This window comes from Ursus arctos, unplaced genomic scaffold (assembly GCF_023065955.2).
Source record: "Ursus arctos isolate Adak ecotype North America unplaced genomic scaffold, UrsArc2.0 scaffold_21, whole genome shotgun sequence".
In the NCBI taxonomy this organism is placed as follows: Eukaryota; Metazoa; Chordata; class Mammalia; order Carnivora; family Ursidae; genus Ursus; species Ursus arctos.
The window spans coordinates 28,769,745-28,783,228 of NW_026622886.1; the positions used below are offsets into that span (position 1 = coordinate 28,769,745).

General features: G+C 37.5%; 1 protein-coding gene across 3 annotated transcripts in view; it reads right to left on the bottom strand.

Annotated features, from left to right (window-relative positions):
* Window positions 1-13,484, bottom strand: part of TMTC2 (transmembrane O-mannosyltransferase targeting cadherins 2) — a 769,045-nt gene that overhangs the window by 653,013 nt on the left and 102,548 nt on the right. The gene's annotated exons all lie outside the window — the stretch shown is intronic.

Below are 13,484 nucleotides of genomic sequence, written 5' to 3' on the forward strand. Positions count from 1 at the left end.
GGGAGAGGAAGAAGCAGGCTCCTAGCGGAAGAGCCTGATGTGGGGCTCGATCCCGTAACGCCGGGATCACGCCCTGAGCCGAAGGCAGACGCTTAACGACTGTGCCATCCAGGCACCCCTAAAATAAATAAATCTTAAAAAAAGAAAGAAAGAAAGAAAATATCCACTCTCTCCCTCAGCACCAGAGATAGGACTAGAGAACGTAAGAGAAAAAAAAAAAAAAGAAAGAAAAGAAAAGAAGAAAAAAAAAGGAAATACCTACACGTCCCCCTTCAGAAACAAGACTACTTGGGGCTTCCCTGTGGAAATAAAGAATGAGAGCCAACGAGAAACGACCAAAAGATCCAAATCCTAAAATAATTGCATGTTCTCCAACTGTAGATTTTTACCTATCCCTCTTGAAGCCAAGGAAAATATTAATACTATGCTAGTATTTGTCCACTCACACTTAGAAATACTAACAAGTTAGATACTTCTATTTTTTATTCTACAACAAATTGGATTTCACAAATCAGGAAATGTGGAAAGCCCGTTACCATACTCATGAACAGCAAGAACTAACACCTGGCAGCGTAATTATGAAAGAAAAAATATTAAAGCTATTTTCTTAGAATACAAAAATACAACTGTAAGTCTGTGGCCATTTTGTGTAGGAAAAAAGTGTCCTATACATACAACGAGTTCCTGAATGTGTCTACATGTTACAACAACAAAAACCATCAGTGATCATCACAATAGTACCGAGTCCAGTAAAGGAATGTATCCAGTAGACTTCAAAAGTATGAAAGCAAGTCTGAAATACATTTTAGAAATATTCCCCAAAACTTTTAAGTGCAATGTTTCAGAATATAAAATGCTAACATAAGAGAATTAATTTATGGAATATGTTACTTCCCAGAAACAACACTAGAAGACATATTACCACAGATTAATTTCAGTTCCATAAAAGAACACTGCAGAAGTTAAAAATCCTCAGAATACACTGGCTTTCTTCTTCTTCTTCTTCTTCTTTTTTTAAAGATTTTATTTATTTATTCAACAGAGATAGAGACAGCCAGCGAGAGAGGGAACACAAGCAGGGGGAGTGGGAGAGGAAGAAGCAGGCTCATAGCGGAGGAGCCTGATGTGGGGCTCGATCCCAAAACGCCCGGATCACGCCCCGAGCCGAAGGCAGATGCTTAACGACTGCGCCACCCAGGCGCCCTGCACTGGCTTTCTTCTAACATCATTTCAAAGAAGGCTTTGTAGATGCCCCTGCCATCCTCTGCCTTATCTGTTTCTAGCATTTTCTCCCCCACCTGCTTTCAGACTGCGGCCCTGTCCCAGGCTGAATAAGGCTTATTATGAGGAGAATCTGTTTAGTCACGGCTAGACCACCACATGGAAAATGGAGAATGCCACATGCTGCCATGTGCTCGGCTGTACTAAGGACAAAATAACTATACCACAGTAGGACAGTCATCAGCATTTTTATAAAACTATTTCAGGAATATATCCCCTGTGTTTGGTTACATTGTCAAATTCTCCATTTGCTGCTGCAGATTTGAAAGAGATGCTCACTGGAAATCAAGTTTACCACAAAATCACCCAGAAACATTTTACTTGGTACCAGAGGCTAATCAGGTTAGACTTGTATAGCCAGGGAATAGCCTGAACACCCAGGGTTTACCCAGGGAATACATCCGAGTTCTAGTTTGGTACTTCCTGAAGCTCTATGATATTAGAGGCCCTCCTCCCAAAAAGGGAGAAAAATAGGCTATCTAAGCATACTTTTAAAAATAGAACTTATTTTCAAAGCAGTTTCAGGTTGAGTAGAAAGTACAGAACTCCCATACACCCACTGCCCCCGGCCAACACACCATCTCCCCCACCATCAACATCCCACACCAGAGAGATGAGGTACATTTGTTAAAGTCAATGAACCTACACTGACCTATCATTATCACCCCAAATCCACAGTTTACATGAGAGTTCCCTCCTTGTGGTGTCATTCTGTGGGTTTTGACAAATGTAAAATGACATGTACCTACCATTATACTATACAGAATAGTTTCACTGCCCTAAAAATTTTTCATGCTCTGCCTACTCACCCCTCTCTAACCCCTGGCAACCACTAATCTTCTGACTGTCTCTATAGTTCACCTTCTCCAGAATGTCATAGGATTAGAATCATAGCGTATGCAGCCTTTTCAGATTGGTTTCTTCCACTGAGTAAACTGCATTGAAGATTCTCCTCTTTTCATGACTTGGCAGCTCATTTCTTTTCTTTCCTTTTCTTTTTTAAAAATAATCTCTACCGGGGCGCCTGGGCGGCCAGTCGTTAAGCGTCTGCCTTCGGCTCAGGGAGTGATCCCGGAGTTCCTGGTTAGAGCCCCACATCGGGCTCCTCCACTGTGAGCCTGCTTCTTCCTCTCCCACTCCCCTCGCTTGTGTTCCCTCTCACTGGCTGTCTCTATCTCTGTCGAATAAATAAATAAAATCTTTAAAACAAAAAAATCTCTACCTTCAATATGGGGCTTGAAGTCACAACTCTTGAGATCAAGAGTCGCATGCTCTAACAACTAAGCCAGCCAGGCACCCCAACAGCTCATTTCCTTCTAGGGTTGCATAATATTCCATTGTATTAAAGTACTTTTGACGAAAATTTTATAGCGGTTTGTAAGAGTTACAAGGTAGAGGTGACAGCTATCTTTTAAATAAATCCCATGTTCCTATCACTTAGGAGGTATCCAGTGACTTGTTCAAAGAAAATATTATTGAATAAATAAGCATGTATCTAAAGTTACTTAATCTTTAAAACTTAATTTCTCTCACCTGTAAAATGAGGCTCACTCCTTCCCTATAACACTGTATGAGAATTAGAAGAATATATTTAAAGGAGAGCTATTGCTAATAATCACTATTACTATAAATTTATTTAATTAAAACAATATTTTCAAGTTGAGACTATGAATCCTTTAGTTCCAGGAAAATAAAAATGGTAAAGGAAGGAAGAAAGCGGGGCCAGAACTAGGGTAAAGGCACTAAGGCACAAAATTTAAGGAGGCATTCGTTCTCCTGTTTGATGTGTCAATATTCAAAACATTTTCAACAGACTAGAACAATAATATTTAATGTACTTGAATATTAAAAACCTAGAATCCAGGTATACAAATCAATTGCATCAGTAAAGGATGAGAGAGCTCTGGCTTAATAGCAGGAGAAAACGAGTGTTTTAATTATTCATAAGGTTATTATCAATCAGTATTACAATTTCTTTGCAAAAATAATTAATACAAACATAAGGTAAGTTAGGGACGCCTGGGTGGCTCAGTTGGTTAAGCATCTGCTTCAGCTCAGGTCATGATCCCAGGGTCCTGGGATTGAGTCCCACACCCGGCTCCTTGCTCAGCGCGGAGTCTGCTTCTCCCTCTGCCGGCCGCTTCCCCTGCTTGTGCTCTCTCTCTTCTGACCAATAAAAAAATAAAATCTTAAAATATATATATAAGGTGGGGCGCCTGGGTGGCACAGCGGTTAAGCGTCTGCCTTTGGCTCAGGGCGTGATCCCGGCGTTATGGGATCGAGCCCCACATCAGGCTCCTCCGCTATGAGCCTGCTTCTTCCTCTCCCACTCCCCCTGCTTGTGTTCCCTCTCTCGCTGGCTGTCTCTCTCTCTGTCGAATAAATAAATAAAATAAAATAAAAATCTTTAAAAATATACATATATAAGGTAAGTTAATAAACATCTATAGTTTTCTTAGAAAGTAAAGTGATATGACGTCATCATCAGAATCTAGTTTAGAATACCCCACTTCAATAGGAACCATGTTAAACTGGAGAATATCTAGAAGAATACCGGAAGAATGAAGGATCTAGGAACCATGTTATCTGAATGGTTAGAAAATGACAGATGGCAAGTCAGACAAAAGAGCCATTAATGTTGAAGGTGATAAGAAAATCAGCTTTTGATTAAAATAAAAAAAATTCTAAATTCTAAAAATTCTAATGATTAGAACTGCACAAGAATGGAAAAACTGTGTCCTAAATCAGTGGTCTTTGGTTTTTGAAACTTCTAAGATTTTATTTTTTAATTAATCTCTACACCCAACATGGGGCTCAAACACACAACCCCGAGATCAAGAGTCACACACTCCACCAACTGAGCCAGGCAGGCGCCCCACAAAACAGCAATCTTCCTTGAAAAGAAAGCATTCGAAGACGGCTAGATGGTCATTTCTAAGCAATACTGTAAATGCTGTAATTTTAGCATTTTCCTCACATCTACGATGAAATATAAATAATCCTAAAAACTAAGTGAAACACTACTTAAATACTGCAGAGTGTCCATTAGACTAGTTCTTAGGAATTATTTAGAAAAGGTTAGATCTTAACTTTATGCCTACTGTGAATTTATCTTTACAGAGTACAATTAAAAATAATAAAAATACATGAGAGTGGTAAGAAAGCTGATCCACTACAACTATTACAGATTTAAGATGCAGAATATAGCTGCATAGTTACCAAATAATGTACTTTTTTATTTTCATATTAATTAGCTTACAGTTCATGAGGTTCAAAACAGATTTCTTTTTAGGACAAGTCCCATTCTATCATAAAATGCTAATAGGCTGAACATGACAGAGCAAATAAACGATGGCTGAACAGGCTAGAACACTATTTAACATCACAGAGCATTTGTTAAACAACTATTAGTGAGCCCTGCTGCATGGACTGTTACAGAGAATCACAGAGCCCTAAAAATGCTGACAATCAAACCAGGGGATGTCTTTCTCTTGATATATTTACACAAGAAATAAACACGAATACTTCACCTACAATCACGCTCATTGTTATCAATGACCTGGAGAACCTTGCAATTAACTTTTTCTGTCAGACCAGGGTCTACAGCATGTGGCCAAGCACATGGGAAGAGTTAGGCAACATTTTGTTATGTTTGCTGGAGAAGATGGAAGCATTAAAGTTAAGCCATCCATCATTTTTTTAGACCTCCCATAAGAAAGAAACAATTTTCATTCTGTAAGGACTTACATGGAAAACTTATACTGTGAGAAAAAAAAAACCACAACACGAGCAAAGACAAAAGAAATTACTTTTTTTTAATATACATCATCTGGAAATATTTGAAATTATACTTTTCTCATTGATTACCTTAAAATACAAAACACAGCTAGTCAGCAGTTCTATGGCAATTACTAGCATAAAGTCAAAAATAAAGCATAGGTCCGAGAGGTCCAGAAGTTAAGACGCCAAGTCTAAGAAATGCTGAACTATTTTCATGAAGAAAAGGTAAGATGCAAGCACTGCACGATGAGACACAGGGAAAAATCAGCAATTTTACTCCCATCTTAAAATCACGGCTCCAGCTCATTTCTTCCTTTAAGGTGTAAATGTAAGTAAAATATGCTGCCTAATACAATACAGAAAATGCTACCAAAGACAGAGAAGATAGAAGACTCCTGAAACGTTCCATTAACACAAAGGTCAACTTACACATCCAAGAATGACTACTACGTGCCTCCAAGCTTGAGCTTACAAGGGAACAAAAGAAGAAACTGACACTTGAATTACTCCATAATATGGACTTCCCTACTCCCAAATGAACCAAATTGATTAGATGACCCCGATAACTATTACCTTTGAAAACTCCAGATCAGTTGCCTTTTGCCTCTCTGCACGTTCTCACTGGCAGGCTCAAATCTGGGGGCACACATCAGTGGTTCTTGGATGTGCAGGCTGACCTTTGTGATAATGGAAAATTTTAGACTCTAATTTCGATCTTGCCTATTGCAGAGAACAAAAGGCAACTGATCCAGAGTTTAAAAGGATAATAGTTATCAGGGTCATCTGATCAACTTGGGTTCATATGGAAGGAGGAAGTCCATATTATGGAGTAACTGATGTGCCAACTGCTTCTTTTATGGCCTCGCTATGCTTCCCCTCATTGAGGAATGAGACAAAGTTTAATGACTAAAGGCACAAATGACCCGATGAACAACAGTGAAGAATCTGATTCAAACAAGCCACCAGTAGTAAACACTGACACGCACATACAAAGTGATTCTTTTTTCCTTTGCCAAGGGCAATAGATTTTTACAGCACAAACGGCCTTCTGTCGTTCCACTTACAAAGACTCACATTCAAGAATTATTACATGATATAGGCCAAATGGCATTATACGTAACTACTGAACTGTACGCTCAATTCCTAGAAGAATATTATATAACGGTAAAATAAACACAAAATGGTTTTAGGAAAAGAACATTTTAGCTACCAGGTAAATGTACAAAATAGGCTTTTATAGAAGAAAGAAAAATCCCTGGTTCTTCTGACTTTCATTCCCATGTTCATATACACTCTGGTATGTCTGCTTCAACAATTCAACCTAAACTATTTCTAGAGTGTGGACTAGAATAAGCAGAAGACAAGTTTTATTTGCCTAAGCAAACCTTATCTGATCTTTCTCCTAAGAAAAGATACCAATTAGAATCTCTAATTTTTCCAATCTCTACTAAATATTTCTGGTAATTGGGAGTTTACTGATTTACAAACCTGCCCTTTTTGAGAGACAACTATAGGTCAGAAAGCCTTCTCGTCTGTTGAAATAGATGTCCAGGCCCAGCAGGGAGCTGCTCCTGCCTCGGCTGCCACGTCGGTAAATCAAAACTTACATAACCCACGTGTTCCTGTGCATGTCCCGGCATGACCAGAAACTCAGTATATCCAGGCAGCCGATCCCCAAAGGCAAACCAATTCTGGACCTTTTTACCCCAAACAAGGTTGACTAGATGACCAATCACAGATTTCCTATTTTTGTGTTCTTTGGTTTTTTATTGTTTAAATCTTATCAAAGCTACCTGCCTTCTGCTTTATTTCGCAGTTCTAACTATTCAGTTCATGAAGTATTAAAGTTTGTTTGTATCACCCACATTGTCTTTAATCATTTTGAACAAATCTTAACCTCAGCCTAATGTTATCTGAAGTAAAAACCAGATTTCTGGTGGTCCTTTGAGGTAATGGAGCCGTTCTCAATGTACACACAGGAAGATAATGGAGGATGATCATACTGGACATATACTCTATCTCATTACAAACTCACACAGGTCTCAGAGGCCACAACATTTTAAAACCGTCACCAAGTTACCATCTATTCAGGAGTTTTTTCGGAGATTTCCTGGCAATCCCTTAAAAATTCTATGACCTTCAAGGAATTAATGAATATTAAGGTAGCCTCTGATTCTAGGGTGATGGGAATAGAGAATGAGGCATTGTATATGTATCTCAAATGAATGCCTTTCAACTTTAAATGAAGTCTTTATAAGTGGAGCTTACTTAATTTTACTAAAAGGACTTTAGCTACTGTTATGTTTGGTCATTTTGAAATGATTTAGGTTTTCCTAATGTCCTGAGGTTCATCCATTTTATGGCAAGTAAAATGTTCTCTAAATGGAAATTTCAGCATTAATTTCTTTTTTTTTTTTTTTAAGATTTTATTTATTTATTTGACAGAGATAGAGACAGCCAGCGAGAGAGGGAACACAAGCAGGGGGAGTGGGAGAAGAAGAAGCAGGCTCATAGCGGAAAAGCCTGATGTGGGGCTCGATCCCATAACGCTGGGATCACACCCTGAGCCGAAGGCAGACGCTTAACCGCTGTGCCACCCAGGTGCCCCTCAGCATTAATTTCTAAAGTGAAGAATTAGAAAAAGAATAGCTACCACATAGCTAACACATTCAACTTCAGAAAAATTTTAAATGGACAAACTTCCTTTTAGACAAATTCTGTCCATTCACGTACTTTTTTTTACAATGATTTAAGATATCCTGACTATATAAAGTATTATGCTCAGTTACAGAAATGCAAAGATGAGCACAGTCTGCTTATAGAAGAGAGAGGTGTGAGGCTAAGATAGGTCTATTAGAATCCTGAGGAAGTAGAGGGAGGAAAAGACTTTCTCAAATTAAACCACTCCCCTAAACCTCAACCCATGCACCTATAAAGAAGCACCCTGTGTAATGCAAGTTAATGAAGCCCATTACTCTCTCCAGGGAACGGGCAGTATTATCTTTCAGAGGGATTCAGCATGTCAATCTGGCATTCTGGGCTCTTTCAATTTGCTGGGTCACACCTTCACTATGCGGTTAATTCAATGTCTTAGCCCACAACCTTTCACTCCTGCTTCTTCCTGGGATAGAGTAAGCAAAAATATATTTATCTTCAGCAGAACAGTTGCCAACATCAATAAAACTTGAAGGAGAGATTTCCCAGAATGGATTGACTGTTATGATCCCTTTAAAACGCAAGGATAATAGAGAATTCAATCCCTGACCCTCAATGTCAGGGGAGCTACACTTTCCCTCCCAATGTTAAATAGAAGGTCAGACTGTGCCGCAAGGGAATTCTTATTTGTTTCTTTAAAATCTGCAAAATTAAAGGGTATTATTCAGAAGAGGATGATTTTAAATATTTTCAAACGTAATAATCTTACCACTAATCAGTACAAATTTGATGGGTTGCCAGAGGCATGCAAGACCATAGGTTTCTTAAGATTCTAAAGACCACACAGGAAATCCCAAAGAAACGATGATCAAATAATATAAATCAAGCTACATTTTGCAACACAGATAAACTGAAATGCTTTACAGAAACCTCAGTGAAAATCAGAAGACACAGCCTACCTGATGGTGAACCATGCATAGCATCATGGCCACAAGATGCTAACTGGATAAGAAACACTTAAGAACATGCAATCAGAAGAGACAGTAGAATTTATAGACCACAAAAGGAGAGTTCAAAGAAATAACCATGAAGAATTTAAGCCAAGTGATGAAAGAAATGAAAATAAGGCAAGGATCTGGTTGTTAAACGTAAAGTAAAATCTGAAACTTTGGCAAAGATAGTGGAATTAGCATCTGGTCTTAGTAATGAAGTGTTTGAGGTTGACCCACTCATGGAATGTAGCATAAAAAATCAGGAAATGCATGAACAAAGAGCTTAAGTTGAAATTACAGGCTAAGTCCTTAAGAAAACAGCCAAGCTGCTATCTGTCACATACTACTTTCAGAAAATCCCTTTGGTCATCTCCAAGCTTAGAAGTAGCACTGGGATGTCCCCTTCTGCCCTCAGGCACCATGTTTTTACACCTATCCCTTCCCATCTAAAGGCGCTTTACATCTACGGCCCTCATTTGTTCTTCCATATCACTCACTCTCAAGTTGCCTACTAGATATTTCCATCTGGATTTCACAGCAATACTTCAAACTCAACATTTCTAAAGGAGAAGTACCCCTCATCATCTTCTTAAAAAAAAATCCTCAACCAGATCTGACTGTTTCCGTTAGCAGAATCTTCACGTTCAATTACTACTTCTTGCTTCTTCCAATATTTATTTGATTTTAAACTCTAACAATTCAAGCAATGTCCTGTCTTTCAGAGCTGTTCTTTATGTTCCCACCACTAATAACTGGTAAATCTGGCTCTCATTACCTCTTAGTTTGATTACTGAAATAGCCCCTAATATGTTCCCCATCTGATTGTTATCTATATGCTTCCATTGTAATCCTCCCTAAATGCTACAAGATTATATTTTTAAGTCATGATAGGACTATGGAATCTCCCTGCTCAAAAACCATTCATGATTTCCTATTACTTACCAACAAAACACACTTATTTTGGCACGACACATCGGGTACTCAACAATCTGCCTCTAGTCACTTTTCTTCTTATATTTCAACATGCCTATGTGTATGTCACATCGCAGTCAAAGTGCACTAATACGATTCCCCCTTCATCTTTGTACTCACCCACTCTCATACCCCTACCTAGTGATAGCTTCTCTGCTAGAAACATCTCCCTCAAAAGCTCATTTCCTCAAGAAGCCTTTGCCAATCACGGTGAAAAGCAAAGTGTTTCCCTTAAACTTCTACCTTGTTCCTGCCTCTAGAGAATAGATAAAACAACAGACTTTGCACACCATCATCTGGACTCAACGGCTAGCTCCGCCAACCACTAGCTGACCATCAACAAGTTACTTTACCTCTGTGAGCTCTAATTTCTTCATTCGTAAAATGGGAATAATAATAGTACCTATACCGTCAGGATCATTGTGAGAGCTAAATGAATCAGCACCTGGTACACACTCAATAATTGCTGGCTGTAATCACCATCATCATTCTCCACTCCCTCTGATGACATAGTAATGGTGTAACATGACACCAGAGGAAATACAGTTTGGTACTACATCTTGATCATTATGATCCCTTAGCACGTATTAGAGTATCTGGCAGAGGGGCGCCTGGGTGGCTCAGTCAGTTAAGCATCTGACTCTTGATTTCAGCTCAGGTCATGATCTCACGGTCTTGAGATGGAGCGCCATGTTGGACTCTGCGCTGGATGTGGAGCCTGCTTAAGATTCTCTCTCTCCCTCTGGCCCTCCCCCGACCCCCTACTCATGCACTCTCAATCCCTCTCTCTTAAAAAATAAATAAATAAAAAAATATCTGGCACACAGAAGTTCAATAAGCATTTGCTGAAAATATACATAAATGAATGAATCTATACAAATGAAATCAATTGGGCAGACTTAAAACTTAAAGTCTTAAAGTTATGGTAAAAAAAATGATTGCATATAGAAAGGATAACAGAAGGAAATACAGCTTAAAAGAGTAGGGAGGATAAGGGAAAAACTGACCAAGCCCAGTAGTGTAAACTGGTTGTCAGAAAAGCTTCTGAAACTACAGAAATACAATTGATAGGTCAAGGGAGGGAGTAGTTCATGGTAGTGTTCAGTCTAGGGCCATATATTAAATGTAGCACTGACTAAAAGGAATATGTCAGGAGAAAGGTGACCATAATAGTGATTTAGAAATAAAGTCAAATAAACTTCTGAACAAAGGAAATGGAATGTTTAAACTAAAAGAAAAAAGCTAACGTGAAGATCGAACCATTGGCTTAAAATATCTGAAAGGCTGTCACTGGGCAAAGAGATTAGCTGACTTCTCTGGAGCTTCACAAGGCTTAACAGGGAGAATGTAAAAAAGGAGTGTTTTGACTCAATATAACAGAACAACTATTAAAGATACCCAGGAATATATCAGGCTGCTGTTACACAGTAGTGAGTCCTCCATAAACATAAACATTCAAGCAGAAACTAGAAAGCATCTAGTCTCCTCTGCCAGAAATGCTAGGAAATTTTTAAATATATATATTGCCCTAAGTACTAAGCTGCTGAATCCCCATACATTAAAAGGAAAAGACAGTGGTAATCATTATTACAGTGAGGCTAGGGAATTTATGAATGTACCGGCCTGATATGTTCATTAAAAACTAATTTTCCACAGAATGATAAAAACTATGTCTACAGTATGATTGTAACCAAATTAAGTTATATATACTACTTAAACCTAATAATCAAAAATGAAAGCTGTTATTCTAGGGACAGAGGTTATAAGTGATTTCATTGTTTCTTAAGATAGTCTTTAATCATAAAAAATGATGTTTTATAACAGTCAAATTTCATATATTAAAAAAAAACCCAATTCTCAATATTTTTCTAGGGGCTTACAAGATATTTATAGAAGAAATAAGGAAGAATAAAAGAAGAGAGAAGAGGAGAGGAGAAAGGAGGAGAGGAAGAAAGGAAGGGAGGAAGGAAGGAAAAAAAGAGGGAGACAGACCAAACCAGTCAAGGATTTATAATTTAATGTGGCCATTGATTTCAATAAGCCTAGAGACAACCTTTTATCACATACAAACGGCAGCCTCCAAAATTCCATCGTAGCTGTCCCATATGATACAGAAAATATCCAATAGATTAAGTTAATAAAACTCCACTTGATTTTAGTTCTATCCACATTTCAAATTGATTTCACGTCACTATAAATACCCCTTTCATTCAAAAGAGTTAAGTCTGTTGACATTTTCCATTAAATGGACAAGTTGTACAACATGCAGATTTCCAGTTTGTCCATTACTTTAAAGTAATTCCTTACCTCCTATGGGATTTGTTTTTAATCCCCAAGGAACTTAAGGGGGACTGAATGAATCCATTTTCTCCATACAATCACTATTAGAGAGAGATGTGGTTGAAATAACATTCAATGGCAGCTGATCTAAGACAACTAAAAGAACTGATTTTACTTTTAGTATCTTTCAGTCAATGACATGTAGAAGCTACTGAGGAAGGAAAAGTAAGGCGTTAACATTCTTATGAAATTTCAGATGTTAAAATATCTTAGCAGAACATGCTATAGAAAACGTCAAGCAAGCCTCAAAAAATGCACTCATTTTACCTACAGCAAGAATCTAATATTAAATAATATTTTTCTCATTATAAATGGTTCCATTCAGAAGAATCTATATAAGCTCTTACCATTGTAACTTAAAGAATTGTATTTTGGGTTTCTAAATTTAAACAAAGAACAGATCTGAAGTTTCATCTAATTTGCAGATACATGAAACTTCAGATCTGTCCTGTTTAAAAACAATTTAAACAATTTTTCCAAAAATATTCCTCTTAACACACACATTTACACTAATTTTTTCTATTGTATTCTTTTGTAGTACACGGACTACAATTTATGCATAATATGAGTTTAAGTAACATGAATGGTAAGCAACCAAATTAATTCCATTCTTGTGAAATTTAAGAGATACTGTACAAAACCTCGTTAATTTATTAGAATATAATCTCTACAAGGGTAGATTTTTCTGTGCCACAATGTCTAGAAGAACCTAACACATAGTAGGTGCTCAGTCAATATTTCCTGCATAAAATAAATAAAAACCAGTTGATTTATGTTTCATAAAAACCGTGTTGGAAAATATAAAACTTTCCATGCTTGAAAAAGGGTCTTACAGACCCAATTTGGGAATCATTATTTTGTCTATATAAGATTTGTTTTGTTTTCTAAATAGTTCTTTTAAATTAGTGTAAGCTATAATTAATTTCTGTGTTGTTTAAAATTGAACAGCCTGTAATGTGGAACTCATATAAACACAGCACCCTTGTCTTTCACATGAAAGACAAATTAAAATCTCATCCACTGTGCTTTGAAGAAAATCAAAATCTTCTAATATTTGACAGTAATCAGCATAAGCTTCCTTTGACCAGAGCAAAGGGAAAAATACCCACTTTTACTATGTTTTTAAAGAAAGTGATATGTAAGAACAATTGATGGTACTTGAGTCTTCTCTTTCATTAAGCTTGTATAGATTTTGATTGTGAATGGCATTTGCTCTTTGTATCCAAAACAAAACTAAATACCATTACATAAGAACAAAGCATTCCCAGTTACTTCAGAAAAAGGCTCTGTATATAAATTCTGAGAGTTTCACCTCTTCCAAAGTGGACAGAGATTCAGGGAAATACATGGCGAGGGTACTCAGAGAATATCCAAATTATACAAATATTCCTATCCAATACAAAAGATGGCTCAAGGAAACACAGACATTCCTAGCATGGTACTCTTATGTCTCTTCTCAGTCAC